This window comes from Lucilia cuprina, chromosome 6 (genome assembly GCF_022045245.1).
Source record: "Lucilia cuprina isolate Lc7/37 chromosome 6, ASM2204524v1, whole genome shotgun sequence".
NCBI lineage: Eukaryota > Metazoa > Arthropoda > Insecta > Diptera > Calliphoridae > Lucilia > Lucilia cuprina.
In genome coordinates, this window is record NC_060954.1 from 6,500,894 (window position 1) to 6,516,959 (window position 16,066).

General features: G+C 30.4%; 1 protein-coding gene across 7 annotated transcripts in view; it reads right to left on the reverse strand.

Annotated features, from left to right (window-relative positions):
• LOC111687896 (protein jim lovell) overlaps positions 1 to 16,066 on the reverse strand; it is a 237,561-nt gene that overhangs the window by 48,927 nt on the left and 172,568 nt on the right. For 5 of the 7 annotated variants that reach the window (XM_046954823.1, XM_023450374.2, XM_046954822.1 and 2 more), the window contains exon 1: positions 5,972 to 6,196. The gene's annotated coding sequence lies outside the window, so the exon portion shown is untranslated. Of the gene's footprint in view, positions 1 to 5,971; positions 6,197 to 14,546; positions 15,442 to 16,066 lie in introns of those variants that run through there. The other 2 variants (XM_046954818.1, XM_046954819.1) reach the window with 1 other exon arrangement.

Genomic DNA, 16,066 nt, shown 5'->3' on the forward strand with positions numbered 1-16,066 from the left:
ATAGTCTAGTCTATAGTCTAGTCTATAGTCTAGTCTATAGTCTAGTCTATAGTCTAGTCTATAGTCTAGTCTATAGTCTAGTCTATAGTCTAGTCTATAGTCTGGACTGCAGTGTAATCTTCAGTCTTGTTTCTAGTCCACATTTCAGGCATTACCTTAATCGGCTACGCCACTATTCATTCAATTAGACGATTATTTGATTCAACATTTTCAAGCTGTAAACATTTGATTTTATTTGAATATAAAATTTTGCAAATGTCTATTATTTTCCATTATTTGTTTTATAGTGAGGGCTATAATTTGTTATTAGTTTAAGTGTGAGTTTTATTTTTATAATTTTACACCTATGAATTAAATTATTAGCAATTTTTTTATAAACATTCAAGGTTTGTTTGGATAGTAAGATATTATAAGCCGGACTTTGGCACTCCTAAATAGTGTGTACATATGTTTATGTTTGGACTTGAAGTATTCTTACGAAAACTACAATGGACCTAGATGACTTACTTTTATAACATATAGAGTTTTCTGTCACATTTACAGTTAAAAGATAAACTTTTAATTTCTCATTGAATCTAAAAGTTATTGACTTGTAAGGTTAATTAAAATAGGTTTATATTATTAAATTGACAACTTGAGTCTTAAGAAATATAGATGTACATATATTCTATAAAAACTTTAAAATTTATATTTGTAAATATCTTTGATATTTCAGCAAAATATCCCAAAAAAAAAATTAAACCAAAATCTATAAATTCTCCAAGACAACCCTCTTAGGAACCAAAGCACATGTACAAAGCAACATTAAGAGAAAAACAATATGTAAAACCACACCATAACATATCCTGAGGCGAAGATTTCAATATTGCAGACAATAAATACAAATCTATAAATACAAAACAATAATGAAAAACCCAAATATACGAAATACTTATGTATCCCAAAATAAAAAAGGTTATCAAACAGTTGAAATCAACAACATCATCGTCATCGTCCTCATCAAATGTAACAAATCGCAACAAATTTATTATTAAAACAAAAGATTATAAGTCTGTGTATGAAGTATCTTAGAAATACACTTATAGGTTATGCATCTATATCTATGAATATAAAAGAAAACTTGGTATGATGTGATTTATTTTGGGGTTTTTACAAGTAGTAAAAGTTATTTGGAATACATTACTATTATTATTTCTCTATCGTTTGTTTTAATAGTGTTATTTTCATGTTATTAGGACACCAAATATAATCTTTTTTTTGGGTAGAGTTTGAGTGTTGCAGAATTAAATTTGTATCTTATGAAATATGTATGTTGTTTTATTTATTAGGTTAGTAAGTATCCTTGGGTGTTTTACATTTTATACATTCATTTTTATTCTATCTGAAATGTGATATTTACAGATATTTCTTCTGTTTTGTTTTAATGTTTTAAGTTGACAAATAAAATTGAATTTTAGAACGAGACATTTTTGTTTATAAATTAATATTACATAAAGGTAAGTAATGCAAGACAGAAATCTAGAAATGAAATAGAAATTAACTAAAACTGAACATGAACTGAACTCTAACTACACTAGAACAGAACTAAAATAGAACTAGAACAGAACTAGATCAGAACTATCACAGAACTAGATTAAGCTAAAACAGAACTAGAACAGAACTAGAATAGAACTAGAACAGAACTAGAACAGGACTATAACAGAACAAGAACAGAACAGAACTGGAACAGAACTAGAACAGAACTAAAACAGAACTAGAACTAGAACAGAACTAGAACAGAACTAGAACAGAACTAGAACAGAACTAAAACAGAACTAGAACAGAACTAGAACAGAACTAGAACAGAACTAGAACAGAACTAGAACAGAACTAGAACAGAACTAGAACTAGAACTAGAACAGAACTAGAACTGAACTAAAACTAACTTTAAACTGAAAAGGAATAGAACTAGAAATGTACTAGAACTGTACTAGAACTGAACTAGAACTGAACTAGAACTGAACTAGAACTGAACTAGAACTGAACTAGAACTGAACTAAAACTAACTTTGAACTGAAAAGGAATAGAACTAGAAATGTACTAGAACTGTACTAGAACTGAACTAGAACCTAAATCTGAAATTAACTAGAACAACTTGATCTGTAGAAATGAAAAGAGAGAGAAAGAAGTGGTTTTTTCCTTCATATCAATTTTTTTCTAAGGATAATAAGGAAAGATTGCAAATTCTACTACTTTTGCAATTCTTAGAAAATCAGTAGTTTTGCATCTATTGAAATTCGAATCAAAACGGATATAATAAAAAAATTCAAATTACAATACTTTTGCTACAACAGAAATTTATTTTTATCAAATCTCAATCAATTTTGCTAATAAACAATTTTAAATCCCTCTAATGAAACATGAAATTTTATGCAAAGAAAAAATGCTTATCTACAAGCGGAAATAAATTGAGAAGTGAACATGAAGCTTGGCGCCATCTAAGCACCTGAGATTCTGACAAATGAAATAAATCAATGAAATATATAATATACAAGCGACAAATGTAATTAGCAAACAATACTTAGTAACAAAAGAAGAGACAATAAGGTGATGATAAACATCAACAGGTCATCATCATCTTCTACTACTACTATAACAATGTTGTTGCAACCAATACTGCTAACTAGATAATGGACAGAAGAAGAAAAAATGAAAAGAGATGATTTAAATTTTAAACATTAAACTAAGATTTAAAACTAAACTAAATGTTTAGTAGTTCACTAGTAAGAAAACTAGTGAGTTACCTTATTATAACCACACAGACAAAAATGATCTAAATCATAAAACTGATTGATCATTAATGTTCAGAGGCATGACTAGTTGTTTGGTAGACTAGCTATCTAACTGATCGTTCATCATTGCTATTGGCTGTTTGTTATTGTTTTTGGTTTCGATTTTTTTCTAAATGTCTAGTCGCCACTGTTTAAAACTGATCTCATCTAATTTGTAGAGATTATCCTGGCCAGATTTATATAACATATACTTTGCCTGCCAAGTCCTGTTGGTAACTAACGGCTTAATAAGTATAACAGGGATAGGAATTGTTTAGTATTGTGGTTAAGCAAGTAAGTGTAAGTGAGTGTTTTAAAAGTGGGAGTTTACGAAACATTTACCATATAATAACTGATCTACACAAGTTTTCCACTTACTCTCTTAGCAACTAGACGATGTTTATCTTAAGAGAATATGGAAAGGTTTAAAAAGAACTTACGACGAACATAAATGAACTCATAAACATAAGTATGTTGATGATTTTCTAATGTTTATTTGATTTCTTTTTTGTCTTGGTAGGATTTTGTAGGGATTTAAATTTAAGGTTATGCTGACACTGATTATATATTCCGAACAAGAAACTAGTTTATTTAAAACAGTTATAATGTATAAGAGAGAGAGAGAGCAAGAGCAATGAAATATTTGTGAAGAGTATGCGTGTATGGCTAGCGCCAGGATAATCCTATATTTAGACAGGTTTTAGTCACAAGTCTAGACAATGGGCTCATTATTATGAAGATTTCTTAATGGACCAGGTATTACAATATACATACATACTTATGTAGATGTTATGTAAGATTTTGAGATAAAACATTCATGAAAATTTAAGAGGAAAATCGTTATTGATAAAATATTTAAATATGATCATTACATGATCAATCTTTGAAATACTCTCCATAACTAAAATGCAGTTAAGAAGCGATATTAAGACAATGAAACGCCATCTAGATTTGATATATTCTAGAAAACGATCTTGAGAGTAAAAACATGTGATCAATCATATTCTAGTTGTAATTAAGATTTCAAAGAAAAAGTGTCTTCATGAACGGAAACGAAAAACTTTTCCCTTCACAGAGAAAATAAAGATCTTTTCTCTATTTTTCTGTGAAACTTAATTTTTAAATTTCCCTAACTTTGATCAACGCTATCCTTGTCAAAACTTAACAATTAATTTAAAAATATTATAAATTTATTAAAAACTTTAATTAGTCACGATCCACGATTAATAAAAAAACTTTGTTCTCTTTTTTTGCAGGTATGTATTAAACAACAATTAAGCAGAATACAACTATTAAGCAATAGAAAGGTTTGAGCAACTAATTAATGACAATATTCTCAGGAGAGTTATTGAATATATAAACATTTAAGAATATCTTAGAAGATCAGTTATTTTTAGAAATTTTTTAAAGAGTTAAGTTCTTAAATATCGGTAAGATATATATATATATATATATATATATACTAGAATAAAGTTTTCCGTAGGAGCTCAGCAGTTACAACTGGTATTATTTGCAACAAGTTAATTGATGATAAGAAATTAAATTGCAATTGATTTAAACTCTCAGTGTTCCACAGAATTAGTTATACATTTGTATCTCTGCTAAATCGGTCAAAGCATCTTTAGGTTTATACATAACTAACGATGACGAATGACGAAATAATGTCAATTGACTCCTTGTTATGCTGTTTCGTTCTCACTGCTGTAGAGGTTGATTCTATAAGGAATATTTCTCAAGGAGGAACTATTTAACGGACCTAACATATTTTCGTTGTTAAAGGACGAGATTAGTTCACAGATCTATAACAGAATGATTTAATTATGTCAATTGACTCCTTGTTTTGCTTTTACGTTTTCTTTGTTGTATAGGTTGGCTCTGTTGATGCAAAGATCCTGTTTTAAGAAATTTTGCTCAGGGTGGTCTACAAGATGAGTCAAAAATGACTCACTGCCTCCCCTTTGTGACTTGTAGGTGATAATCTTTTATCGGCGACCACTATTTGCTTATGTACTTTAACTATCTACTTTCATTCGCTTTGCAAAATGTTTGGCAATCTCCAGACCCTCCTAGAACCTTCTTCCATGTTTCGGCAACACAATCCTAAAAAGGTATTAAGTAGACTGAAGTATTATCTCCATCGTAAGGGGTAAGACTTGAGACACACTCCAAAAGGTTGGATATGAAAAAAAACTAACCTTCAAAAATATACCCGGCAAAAAAAGGGGACTTTTACGATAACATAAGGCCTCCATTTCGCTAAGTTTTGGAATCATATGTTAAAGTTCTGGTAGCGGCAATATGATGCCTTAAAGATTTCCCTTTACTCCCTTCTAAACATCGCTTTCTTTAAGTAACAGATTTACTTTATATTAAAGTTGTACAACTAACATAGTTAACGAAGCCCCTACGAACTAGTTATAGAACTAGTATTGCGGATGAAGCCTTTATGATGTACTAATAGCAGCATCACTCACTTCTAAACATCGCCTTATTCAAGTAAAAGATTCTCTTCATATAAAGTTGTACAACTAGTTTCGTTAACTAACCCCTAAGTACTAGTTACAGGAATATTTCTTCGGATAAACCTATCATAAAGTTCTGATACCGACAATATGATACCATAAAGATTCCCCTTGACTTCTTTTAAGTATCGCATGCTTTAAGCAAGAAATCTTCCTTATGTAAAGTTGTATAACTAGCTTTTTTAACTAGCACTACTTACAGAACTAGTTCTGAGGATGAATCCTTCCTGAAATTCTAATAGCAGCAATATGATGCCTTAAAGATTTCCCTTGACTCCCCTCTAAATATCACCTTCTTCAAGTAACAGCTTCTCTTTATATAAAGTTGTACAACTAGCTTTGTTAACTAGCAACTAAGAACTAGTTACAGGACTAGTTCTACGGATGAAAACTTCATAAAGTTCTGATTGCGGCAATATAATGCTTCAAATATTTCCTTTAACTCACTCCTAAACATCGACTGCTTTAAGTAATAGATCATCCTTATGTTAAGTTGTACAACTAGTTTCGTTACATAGCCCCTAAGAACTAGTTATAGAACTAGTTCTGTAAATTAACTCTTCGTCTTACGGTACTTGTTAGATTTGGTTTAAAAAAAATATTTTCTCTTAACTTTTTTTCATGTTAAAAAACACTCACCTTGAAAATTAGTTGAACTTGTGCCTTGAAATCTTGTAAAGATGGTGGTGGCAGCTACTTTTATCATTCATATTCATAACCTCCACACATTTGTTTCTGATTTTCTGATTTCTTTTTAATATTTATATATATTTTTTTTACACTGTGTTCTCTACACAAGAATCATCATTGAAAATTAATTTAATTCAAAACTTATTTAATATTCCATAGAATTGTATAGAATAAAACAAATACAAAACATACAATTGTAATTAGTTAAAATTTACAAAAACAAAAAAAATCTAATGTGAATTATGCAAAATAATATGTTGCATGCAGCACAAAGACACAAAACAACAGAAATTAAAATTTTTATATCATTCACTTTGAAAACAAAATTTTCTAAAAACACACACTCAGAGACTTTGTATTTAAATTTTAATTAATTTTAATTTAATTAATAAAAAGCAATGGAAATTATTATTATTTATTTATTTATTAACTATGAATTAAGTTGTTATTGTTAAAACACATATATTCAGACTCCTACGATTATTGTGAATTTAATAATTTTTTTTTAAAGTTGATTTCATTTTGATGTTTTCATAACGTTTGATTTCTTTTAAGAAAGTAAACAACTGTAGGGTGGCGTTTTTGAGCTAATACACTGTAAAAATAATACTTTTAGAATACACTTAAAGAAATTGCCATTAATTTATATCAGGTTAACCATTTGTAAATCAATTTAAGTAAAATTTTCTATTTAAGGAACTTTTTGTTTATAAGTTTTTAGGATTTTTTTTTACAAAAACAAAACCGTCGGCTTTTTTGCATATAAAAAAGAAACCGTTTACAACACGTGTTAACCGTTTTTCTTAACCGTTTCTTGTTGTTGTTTACGACGCAGTTAAACATCTACTAAAGTTTTTGCAACAAGTTTAACTTGCTTCGCTTAATGCTAAAACCCTTTAAGCCTCAAAAAAACAAAACCCACTCAATTCCCTGTTTAACTCTCTAAACCGGTTTGAAAAGTGATCAATGCAAACCATAAAAACCATTTGAGCGTTTAAGCTTAAATCTAATTGGCTAAATTGCTTTCAAGTCTGTTTTTTGCCACATTAATAGTAAAACGCCTGTTTATGTGTGTGTTTTTTTTAAACCACTTGAGCCGAACTTAGTTTTCTTGCTGCTCTTAACTGTTTGACTAATTGCTTTTAAAAGTTGGCTCGCAAGTGTGTCTTTAATTGGTCAAATTATGAAATCAATAAAGCCATTAACAAGTTGTTTTTTGATCGTTCTCAGTTACAGGTTCCTTGGTGGTTTGCCACAGGGGTGTATCTTTCGCTGTTGTTTTGTATATTAAGATGAATTCATTTTTAATTGATAATTTAGTTTAATTTTCAATAATTTTTATTAATGGGAGAATTATTGCTGCTTGATTGATCAATAACAAGTTTTTTTTCTGCGGCATTAAGTGCAATAAACTTGAGAAAAACTTGTAATGGAGGTTTAACTAAATAGTTATAATTTTAATAGAATTAAAACTATAGCCATAATTTAAAATATATAGTAAAGCTTATAGAATCTAGTCTTTAGTCTCGTCTATATTCTAGTATATAATATATTCTATACTATATTCTAACAATTAGTCTAGGCGATAGCCTTGTCCATAACCCTGTCGAATCTATAGTCCGGTATTTTCTTTTTACTTTTTTTAACTCATTTTTATATTATGTATGAAAAATTTATGGTTTGGGGGGAGTAAATATTCCTTTTTCCTTCCTAGGAGCCGTGCCTCGTCTAGACTATAGCCCAGTATATAGTCTAGTCTATAGTCTAGTATATATTCTAGTATATAGTCTAGTCTATAGTCTAGTCTATAGTCTAGCCTATAGTCTAATATATAGTCTAGTCTATAGTCTAGTCTATAGCTGAGTCTAGAGTCTAGTCTATAGTTTAGTCTATAGTCTAGCCTATAGTCTAGGCTATAGTCTAGTCTATAGTCTAGTCAATAGTCCAGTCTATAGGATAGTCTATATTTTAGTCTACATTCTAGTCTACAGTATTGTATATAGTCTATGGTCTACTCTATAGTCTAGCTTATAGTTTAGTCTATAGTCCAGTCTGTATTCTAGTATATAAACTAGTCTTTAATCTACTCCATAGTCTAGTCAATAGTCTAGTATAATATATAGCATATAGCCTATAGTCTAGGCTATAGTCTAGTTTATAGTTTGGTCTATAGTCTAGGCCATAGTCGTGTCTATTCTATCTGTAGTCTAGCCTTTAGTCTAATCTATAGTCTAGTCTATAGTCTAATCTATAGTCTAGTCTATAGTCTAGTCTATAGACTAGTCTATAGTCTAGTCTATAGTCTAGTCTATAGTCTAGTCTTTAGTTTAGTCTATAGACTAGTCTATAGTCTAGTCTATAGTTTAGTCTATAGACTAGTCTATAGTCTATTCTATAGTCTAGTCTATAGTCTAGTCTATAGTCTAGTCTATAGTCTAGTCTATAGTCTAGTCTATAGTCTAGTCTATAGTCTAGTCTATAGTCTAGTCTATAGTCTAGTCTATAGTCTAGTCTATAGTCTAGTCTATAGTCTAGTCTATAGTCTAGTCTATAGTCTAGTCTATAGTCTAGTCTATAGTCTAGTCTATAGTCTAGTCTATAGTCTAGTCTATAGTCTAGTCTATAGTCTAGTCTATAGTCTAGTCTATAGTCTAGTCTATAGTCTAGTCTATAGTCTAGTCTATAGTCTAGTCTATAGTCTAGTCTATAGTCTAGTCTATAGTCTAGTCTATAGTCTAGTCTATAGTCTAGTCTATAGTCTAGTCTATAGTCTAGTCTATAGTCTAGTCTATAGTCTAGTCTATAGTCTAGTCTATAGTCTAGTCTATAGTCTAGTCTATAGTCTAGTCTATAGTCTAGTCTATAGTCTAGTCTATAGTCTAGTCTATAGTCTAGTCTATAGTCTAGTCTATAGTCTAGTCTATAGTCTAGTCTATAGTCTAGTCTATAGTCTAGTCTATAGTCTAGTCTATAGTCTAGTCTATAGTCTAGTCTATAGTCTAGTCTATAGTCTAGTCTATAGTCTAGTCTATAGTCTAGTCTATAGTCTAGTCTATAGTCTAGTCTATAGTCTAGTCTATAGTCTAGTCTATAGTCTAGTCTATAGTCTAGTCTATAGTCTAGTCTATAGTCTAGTCTATAGTCTAGTCTATAGTCTAGTCTATAGTCTAGTCTATAGTCTAGTCTATAGTCTAGTCTATAGTCTAGTCTATAGTCTAGTCTATAGTCTAGTCTATAGTCTAGTCTATAGTCTAGTCTATAGTCTAGTCTATAGTCTAGTCTATAGTCTAGTCTATAGTCTAGTCTATAGTCTAGTCTATAGTCTAGTCTATAGTCTAGTCTATAGTCTAGTCTATAGTCTAGTCTATAGTCTAGTCTATAGTCTAGTCTATAGTCTAGTCTATAGTCTAGTCTATAGTCTAGTCTATAGTCTAGTCTATAGTCTAGTCTATAGTCTAGTCTATAGTCTAGTCTATAGTCTAGTCTATAGTCTAGTCTATAGTCTAGTCTATAGTCTAGTCTATAGTCTAGTCGATAGTCTATAGTTTAGTCTATAGTCTAGTCTATAGTCTAGTCTATAGTCTATTTGATAGTCTAGTCTATAGTCTAGTCTATAGTCTAGTCTATAGTCTAGTTTATAGTCTAGTATATAGTCTAGTATATGTTCTACAGTATTGTATGTAGTCTAGTCTATAGTGTAGTGTAAAGTCAAGGTCATAGTGCAGTTTATAGCCTAGTTTGGTACAGAGTTTATTCTATAGTTTAAAGTCAATTTTCTAGTCTAGTATATAGTCTAGTCTATAGTCTGGTCTATAGTATGGTCTATAGTCTGGTCTATAGTCTGGTCTATAGTCTGGTCTATAGTCAGGTCTATAGTCAAGGCCGTAGTCGTGACTATTCTATAGCACAGTTTGTAGTGCAGTCAATAGTCTGGCCTTTAGTCTAGTTTACAGTGTAATCTATAGTCTGGTCTAGTTGACAGCCTGTAGTCTACTGTCTAGTCTACAGTATTGTCTGTAGTCTAGTTTATAGTGAAGTGTAAAGTCTAGTTCATAGTGCAGTTTATAGTATAGCCTAATACAGATTTTATTGTATAGTTTAGTCTATAGTCCAGCCTATATTCTAGTATATAGTCTAAATTATCGTCTAGCCTGTAATTTAGTCCGTAGTCTAGTCTATAGTATAGTTAATAGTATATTACAAAATTATTTAATAGTCTAGTCTAGCCTGGTACAGAGTTTATTGTATAGTTTAGTCTATAGTCCAGCCTATAGTCTAGTCTATTGTCTAAATTATAGTGTAGCCTATAGTTTAGTCTATAGCCTAGTCTATAGTATAGTTAATAGTATATTACAAAATCTATTTAATAGTCTAGTCTATAATCTAGTCTTCATTCTAGTCTATAGTCAGTTCATGGTCTATTTTATAATCTAGTTCACAGTCTGATCTATAGTCTTGTTAATATCTAGTCTATAGTCTCGTTCATCGTTCTAGTCTATAATCTATTCCATATTAAAGTCTGTAGTCTAGTTCATAGTCTAGTTCAAAGTTTGATATATAGTCTAGTACCTAGTCTAATCTACAGTCTAGACCATAGTCTGTCTATAGTCTAGTTTTGCTATTGGTCACTTGTCTAGTCTTATTATATTATCTAGTTTATTTAGTCTAGACTTGCTACATTACATGAGAAATATCCAAATATAGTATTAATCTTTTGTCAGAACTATAAAGGAAACTTCCTATTTGGTTACTAGCGCCAGCTTAAGTCTAAATATCTAATAAACATTAGAAAAACATTGTCACTGACATATTTCCTTTAAGCAATCGACCACAATCTAGAACGAGATTAGTTGGAAAATCTTGCAAAGATTATCCTAGAAATTAGTTGAAGACTGTTGTGTCAATTAAGAATAGGTTGGAGGATACTGATAAGAAAAAGAAACTATATGAAAAAGTTGAGAGATGAAAAATATAATAAATATTGACATAAAATTCAAGTTTTGCTCCAGAAATAAGCGAATTATAGATCACGTCTATTACAATGCAATCGATAAAAGACAGATCACCTTCTCTCTCTCATTACCTTAGCTTCGCTGTCTCGTCAGTTATGAAGATATCATCTAATTTTAAAGATTATCCCTGCCAGATTTATTATTTAATCCGGCATGTTTGTGGCCTAGGAATGTTAAGGGGTTTTTGCGCTGGTTTCTATAGTAATGATTTTTCTAATGTTTATTTGATTTATTTTTTGTCTTGCTTGGATTTAGGGAGGATATTTATGTTTAAGCTGGCGCTAGTTAAAAACATAAACTGGGAAAGAGATAGTGAAAGAGAGCGAAATGAAAAAAGGAGACGATTGTGTAGGTGCCAGTAAAAGGATAATCCCACATTTAGACATATTTTAGTAACAAGTCTAGACAAAAGAATGAATTACATTCAAGGGAAATGAAATGTAATTATAACATAATTTTAATGGGAAATTGTTAAGTAATGAGAGAAATTTAAAGAGAACTTTTTAGTTAAAGTCTGATTTGAATCTTTTGATAGCAGTTAAAGAGATATAATCATGATGTTAAAACTGAACTGAAGTTGTTTTCGAAAAAGCCTAAGAACGAAGTTTTGAGCTAAGTTTTTCCTGGAAAAACTAAATCAATTAATTTTCTTGTGGAGTTTTTTCTATTTTTTTTTTTGTATTCCAAATACCATCTGTTATTTGTTAAAGGGAAAAATCAAAGAAAAATAAAAAAAAAACAGTATTAAATCAAATAATCTTTAAAACACTCTATTTGCAACAATTCAGACACAAGAAAACAGCACAACAAAAGAACAGCATATAAATCGTGATCATGTGGTAGAAAAACCACAAAAATACAACAGCAACAATAAGAACAACAACAATTGCAACAAATTCAATCGAAAACAAAGTAAAAATAATTTAAAGAAACACAAGAGCTACACAATGGCAAACAAAGGTAAAAAAATAAAAACAACATCAAAATAAAAGGTGAGCGATAATGTAGTTGGCGCGTAACAATTGTAGCAAACAGGAACAGGCAATAACAACAACAGTAACAGCCAGAGCAACAACAACAACTATGCAACAGTATAACACAATAACATGAAACATAACAACAATTCCCAAAAACCCCACACACAACGCTTTTGTTGCAACAAAACAATATAACATGGCAGCAAGCAACAGTTGCTGCAGCAGCATGTTTGTCGTGTCATAGGAAAATGCTACACTATCTACGAGCCAACAACAAGAAACCGAAAAAGAATTGAAATGAAAAAAAAAAAAAATAAACTTATGAGCAGGCGCTATGCTACTTACTCATACTGTAAATAATACACAACTTAACATACGAGGGATTACTGAAAAGTTTTCTAGATGAAGAAACAGTTTATGTAAAGTTTATATAACGGAAGTGAAAATATTCTCCATCAATTGATTGAAAAAAATTTTCGGAATAAGAGCAAGATTGGATTTATGAAAAATGTTATCTATCTATCTATCTATCTATCTATCTATCTATCTATCTATCTATCTATCTATCTATCTATCTATCTATCTATCTATCTATCTATCTATCTATCTATCTATCTATCTATCTATCTATCTATCTATCTATTTATCTATCTATCTATCTATCTATCTATCTATCTATCTATCTATCTATCTATCTATCTATCTATCTATCTATCTATCTATCTATCTATCTATCTATCTATCTATCTATCTATCTATCTATCTATCTATCTATCTATCTATCTATCTATCTATCTATCTATCTATCTATCTATCTATCTATCTATCTATCTATCTATCTATCTATCTATCTATCTATCTATCTATCTATCTATCTATCTATCTATCTATCTATCTATCTATCTATTCTGCTTATGGTTTTATGCAAAAGTCTTTTAAGTTTGCCCACTTTCGAATAAGTACCATCATATACATTAATTCATTGATACACACTCTCATTTCTATTAAACATATTGGTTGCATTAAATATATATTCTTCTCTACGGTCTTTTTGGTAGAGTTCAGAGTTGAATTTGACTACGAACTACCAAAGGTTTAGGGATAAAAAAATACAAAATAGACAACGCAAAAAACAATCAGTTACCCCCCATTGGGTTGTAATGAGAACAGAAATGGTTAGAGTAAAGAAAAAGTTGGACCCTAATATACCCTACAACCAAAAAATTGTGAAATGTACCTGGAGCACTACCAAACATACGGATCTTGTTTCAAACTTGATACTTCAAAAATAAAGAAATTTTTTCACGAGTTTTCTTTGAACTACTGTTTTTTTGGATTAATGGATCACATCCTTTGTCTAGACTTCTTACTTAAATATGTAAATTATAGGATTATCCTTTTACTAGCGCCCTAAAGTAAACTCTACTTCCCAAGATTTTTTTTCGTTCCTAGCGCCAGCTTAAGTCTTAATATCCTTGCTTAATGCCGACAAGACAAAAAAGAAATCAAATAAACATTAGAAAATCATTGTTACTGAAACAGAGTGAAAACTCATAGAAGTTCTTATATGTATATTAATACATGACCACAAACATACAGGATTAAATGATAAATCTGGCAGTGATAATCTCCAAATTTAGGTCAGTCTTTTTATACTGTCGCGTCGTTTAAACTAAAGTAGAATGAAAATTTTACAAAGAAAAGGAGGAGAGAAAACTATTTGAGACTAACGTGAAGATCCTGATAACTATTAGGGTTTTTTTTCAGGAAAACATAATAGTTATCCTTTTTTCTTTTGAACTTAGAGAATGAATAATCTTTTGACTCTAAAATCTTTTGTGATTTGAAAAAGCTCACTCTGAAAGTCTTCAAAACCAATCCAAAAACTTTGATCAATTGAAAAGCTTATCTTAAATAAAAAATCATAAAAATCTCATATGTTAAGGTACAAAAGGTAAAATGATCTGTTTCTCCCTGTGAGGCTAAAGGATAGAAAGAAAGTGGTCAATAGGAAAAAGATTTGTAAGGAAAAGTTATTTAATAGGAAGATCTACGATTGATAGTGGTTTCATAGCATTCTCTGAATTTTCTACAAAGATCTATGAGAAAGATCGTAGGAAACCTTCAAAATGATTTAGTGATCGTTAAACTTTGAAGGTGACAAGATCGTGTCTGTCTAAACGTAGCAAACGTCAAAATTTCTTGGGAAAACCTCAACGGAAACAATATCTCCGCTCTGTCTATACTAATCTAGTGATCTTCACTTGTGATCATTCTTAAAAAAGGATTTTTTGATATCTTAAAGGTAATTCCAACAAGGAGTTATTTAAATAACACTACTAATGCTGACGATGGTGGGCCATATTTAAACAACAGAAATGAGAGAAAACTACACAACATTGTCGTGTTGATTTGCTTGATTATTGAGCATCATCAATTTGATTCTAATTGCAACAAATACGAAACCTCATTTTCCCAAAAACAAAAAAAAAAAAGAAAAACTTTAAAACAGTTTCAAACAATTACTCTACATACCTTTTGGCTGTTGTTGTTTGGTGGAGCTGAGTGATGTACATTGCTGCTTAGCTGACTTTGTTTTCCATCTCGAATAAAAGATGGTTTTGATTATACCATAAAATAACCATAGATGATGTGATGATCATAGTGTATGGACAAGAGCAACAATACAACATAAACACAATACCGAACAAAACACAAACATGACTAGACAAAAAAAAAAAAACGTTTGAGCAACATTTCTACTATCAAGATCAAACATCTCTAGTGAATTTTGTCTTTGTTGCAGCTTGTTACACGCGTGATTAGTGGGTGCACATACAACAACAGCAACATGTGATGATCTTATTTTGGGGGCCATGATCACTAGAGTTTTTTTGTGTATTTTTATTTTTATAAAAGCTCATGCTGGCGTTTTGTTGTTCCTTTAGCTTTTTATGAGAGTTAATCATCTTTAGCTTTGATGGTTTTTGTTTAAATTTCTTCAAATAAAATAGTGGCTCATCATCATCTTAGACATGATCATCTGTTATGATCTTCATGTGATACCCCGTTCATCAGCTATTATATCAGAGGTGATCATGATGATATTAAATGCTTTAACACATACACAGCTTGAGTATTTAGTTCTCATTGTTGCGTTTTAAGATTTCTTTCTTTATTTAAGGTGTGAAGATCAATTTCATGCAACATTAGCCGATCATTTGTGTTTGCTTGAGTGAAACATATAGTGTTATTCCACATACATTATATTTTTAAAATCATTGTTATTATTATCATTATTTAAATGGTCGAGTGATGATGATCATGATGCGAGATTTTTTGTTCTATTTTCTATTTCGCTACAAGTATTTGGCATGGTCGTGCAGTATTTTAAAATGGATAATCAAAATTAAGGCGGCTGTCGGTGTTGCTGTAAATGAAATAGAAAATGTAACATTATTATTAGCTAAAGGACAGACTAGACTACTGTTGAGGCTATATAGAGACTAAAGACTAGACTATAATTTGGACTATAGACATATAACCTCGAGTATAATCTGGACTGAATCTTGACAATAGACTATAAGTAATATAAACTGGGCTATAGGTTAAAGTCTGGACTATACACTAGACTATAGTCTACAGTCTAAACTATAGGGTATAGTCTGGCCTATAGACAATACTAAAGACTAGATTATAGTCTGGTCTATAGAATAGACTATAGTCTGAAATATAGATGAGACTACAGTCTGGAATATAGTCTGGATTATAGACTAAACTATAACCTGGACTATAAACTAGACTATAGTCTGAAACATAGATTAGACTATATACTAGACGATGGACTAGACTATAGACTAGACTATAGACTAGACTATATAGACTAGACTATAGTCTGAAACATAGATTAGACTATATACTAGACGATGGACTAGACTATAGACTAAACTATAGACTAGACTATAGACTAGACTGTAGACTAGACTATAGACTAGACTATAGACTAGACTATAAACTAGACTATAGACTAGACTATAGACTAGACTATAGACTAG